The 4,076-nt window shown below is 36.3% G+C and overlaps 1 long non-coding RNA gene across 1 annotated transcript; it reads left to right on the forward strand.

Annotated features, from left to right (window-relative positions):
- Positions 1–743: 743 nt before the first annotated feature.
- On the forward strand, positions 744–1,544 carry LOC143925459 (uncharacterized). Its single transcript, XR_013261987.1, has 2 exons — positions 744–972; positions 1,332–1,544. It is a non-coding gene; the product is annotated as an uncharacterized LOC143925459 (long non-coding RNA).
- The last annotated feature ends 2,532 nt before the right edge of the window (positions 1,545–4,076 follow it).

Here is a 4,076-nt window from a genome sequence, read left to right on the forward strand (position 1 = left end):
AGAATACGTATCGGCCTAAACTGAGGGAAAAAAATGTTTTTTTATATATTTTTGGGGGATATTTATTATAACAAAAAGTAAAAAATAATGTGTTTTTTTCAAAATTGTCGCTCTATTTTTGATTATAGCGCAAAAAATAAAAACCGCAGGGGTGATCAAATACCACCAAAAGAAAGCTCTATTTGTGGGAAAAAAAGGACGTCAATTTTGTTTGGGAGCCACGTCGCACGACTGCGCAATTGTCAGTTAAAGCGACGCAGTGCTGAATCGCAAAAAGTGGTCTGGTCTTTGACCAGCAAATTGGTCCGGTCTGAAAGTGGTTAATTTACTCTGTTTTGAGCCGTTCGTTTCCTTCCTCTTTCTCCCCCTGGCGGACATGTACACCTCCTGACCAGAAGGGGCAGTTACCTTTCTTTCCCCTTTTGGCTTTCAGGTTCTAAGGGCTAGACATCAGTACATCTGTTGTCTTTCGCCCTTCCCTAGCACACTTCCTGTGTGACGCCTTCCTGGAGTCCACCTGTTCAGTGTGGAGGTGTTGACAGGGTGTTGATTGTCTGACATCACATCCTGTTGGGGATCCCATATAACAGCGGTCTGGATTGACCGCTAGTTATGGGTCTGCACTCTATATGGTGGATTGAAATTTGCTACTCCTCAGTTTTATTCAGGACATCTACAAACCAGGTATGTGATCACTTATTGGATCTATTAGGGTTTACCTCAGTACCTATCCATATTGTATGTGGCTCCTTGATGTGTCCATTTATAATATACTTAATTTTTATACTTATTGCAGGAATATTTTGCCTGCCTTTGAACTGCTGAAACTGAGGAGCATTCATCCCCACTGACCAACCTTGCACAGTTGGGGAATATATTAGTCTCTATACCCTGCAATTACAGATAACATAAACCCTCAAGATGGCGATCCACACACTGCCAATTTCTTGATTGAGACATTTTCCTTGTCAGGTACAGCTATATAGTCTTGATTAACTTCACTTTCTTAATTTATGGTTATATAATAAAATTTTTACATTATATGTGTTTTTTTTTTCTCTATATCCGATTTTACCATGTTCCATCATGTGCACTATATCCCCCATGCCCGCCGGGGTGAGAAAATTTGAGGGGACTCGGACGTCTGCTTTCCTTTTTTTTTTTTTTTCTTTCCCCCTTTATTCTTCGTAACAAATTCCCCTACAATCCCTTCTTTTTTGTAAATTTATTGTATATTCCTTTTGATTTTGCTTATTTTGCGATATATATCTATATGACTGTATAAGCATATGAATAGGTATGAATTCTCTAATGTATATTTTAATTCTTAGACTACCTCCAGATGAAGCGGATAAAATTCCGCGAAACTAGTCGAGGAATCTCCAAAATGTACTCCTAGAACGGAACTCGATTATGAGTAACTGTACACAAGAAATCTGGGATACACTAGCTTTTTAAATATAATATGTTTCGCTGTATCAATATATTGTTTTTTGTTTGTGAAAAAATTCTTTCCTTGTATTAAAATTTGTACTATTTTATTATATATTTTTTGAGTTTTATGTATCGAATGAAGTACCGGTATAGTCCAACATGCTTTTGGTATGATTGAATTTGGAATTGGTATAGGGAGCTCTTTATCACATCTCCCCTACCTTCACAATTTTCAATCTACCTCCTTTCCCCTTGAATTATTACTGGATGATGGTACTTTCTATATGAATAGTTATTATATGGAGGCTATACTTCATTATTTTTTGGCTATCCTAGTACAAATATATTTTATTGATGTTCATTATTTTGTTTTTTCTACCCTACAGGGACTATAAACAGTCCTATGATACAACAGTGATCGGATCATTTCTCAGCATTTCCAGACATCAGCGTTGTTCCTAGCCTGGACGCCAGTCCTTTTTGATGTGACCTCATATTGTAGGTATGTTTGTCAACAAGTTAATCTTGTTTGTACCATGGATATATATTTACTCCCTTTCTTTCCTTTTCACCTATATACATGTTTTATTACATATTTTCCAGGATTCCTGCTCTACAGGCCCCAGTATACATGGCCTGCCCCACTTGAGGACTAGCCCCTTCTCTATGATTGGTGGCATACGCCATATACATTTTTTCTGCACATAATCTAGGCTGGAGATACTTCTTCCATAGAGATTTACTCTAAGCAAAGCTAATGTGGATAGGATGGCGGGATGACTCCATATGACAGAGTTATTCTTTTAATAATGGATATGGATGATCTCATGCATGTGCAATTGAATATGATGTAAGTGACCAGCACCATAGGCCTTTTTTATGGGCAATGTACATTGGGTAGAACTAATACTAATTGATTGTTGATTATTTGCATTTGAATTTTATAGATTACACATTTCCTGTTAACCTCTGATGAAGGAGACTACATTCATCTCCGAAATGCGTTGGGTATAGGATAGGATTGTATCCTCAATTTTGCATATTTTGATGTCCATAACTTTGTTGAATATTCTATGTATTTTTCTATACAGTTATCAGTTAAAAATCCCACCCCAGGGGTTCATCTCTTTATATTTTTCATGGGATGTGGCACCCTTTGGAAATATTTTCCTTGTCAAAAAGTTTTATTGATTACACATCAATAAGAAGGTACATTGCTCATTTATACAAAGGAACAGTTGATTAAGATCTAAATCGAACAATAGAACAGTTATAAAAGGGTGACAATTATTATCTTTGCAGGATTAAACTGTTTCTTACAACCTAAATAAACTGTATTATTTAACTTATCTATGCTATTATTAATATAAGGTCTACCGAAATTACAGATAGTTATTTACGAATAAATTATAAATATATAGGTCGATTGCACTTTGATATAGAGCTTATCTAGGAAGGTGATAGATTGAATATAGTAAAAAGAAAAGAAAAAAGAAAATAAAGAGAGAGGGAGAGGGGAAATAAATAAGACTATGAGAAGGTTCACAAGGTCGGACCAGGCACCAGTGCAATATACTGTATAGCGTGATAGTTCAATAAGTGAATGGATGAATGAATTCTAGAATCAGTTAATCAGTTACCATGGCATAAGGACCGAATCATTAAAATTTGCAGGTAAGTGGTATTTTATCCAAGGGTTCGATATTTTGTTAAATTTTGGGATTTGGTTACAATCGATAGCTGTCATTTTGGCATGAGACATTGATGTATTCATTCTGTTTTTTATTTCAGCCAACATCAATAATGGCGATTTACAAGCTTTCGCTATTGTTGGTTTAGCAGCCATTACAAGTTGGGCAAAACGCTTACATTGTGAAGATGTTAGAAATTCTGGCTTCAAGTTAAGTAGTGTTGTGAATGGGTACGGTTGTACCAATGTTAGGAACATTATAAAGGCTAATTCCAAAAAAAAATTCCAGAAGGATTGAGCTATTGAACACGTCCACTATGTATGCAGGTGCGTACCTATTTCTGAACAGCCCCTAAAACAAAGGGCTGAGTGATTGGGCACATATAGCCACTCTGGAAGGTACGAGGTACCAGCAGGTTAGGACTTTATCATTTGTTTCCATCGCCAAAACATTGGGGCGAGGATGTTTTATTTAGTTAGTTAACCAGATCCTAAACCATTCTGCGTCATCCAGGTTACGTCCCAGATCTGCCTCCCACTTCTAAACATTGGTTAATTTGCCAGGCTTAGAATTTGCCAGAAGTTGACTATAAAGAGATGAAATCCTTCCATAAGCATGTGGGCTTTTTTACACATTAATTAAAAATCGGAGGTTTGAGATATGGGTGTTTCAACATTTATGAGAGGTGTGAAGAAATGTTTAATTTGAAGGTATCTGAACAGTTCAGATTGTGGTAAATCATAGTTTTCCCTGAGTACTGTGAAGGATAGAAAGGATTTAGAGGTGACAAATTCATGTAGTGTTAGGACTCCAGATGTTGACCAGGCTTTAATTGATTTAGGGTATACCCAAGCCGGGTAAAGCAAGATTTTTGAGAAAGCATAACATAGGATTATGTTGTGATTGTAACTGATATTTAGTTTTAAGGCTGATCCCAAAGGGATAGAAAAT

The sequence above is a fragment of the Lithobates pipiens genome, unplaced genomic scaffold (genome assembly GCF_037356315.1).
Source record: "Lithobates pipiens isolate NorthernLeopardFrog02 unplaced genomic scaffold, aLitPip1_a1.2 Scaffold_22, whole genome shotgun sequence".
Classification (NCBI taxonomy): Eukaryota; Metazoa; Chordata; class Amphibia; order Anura; family Ranidae; genus Lithobates; species Lithobates pipiens.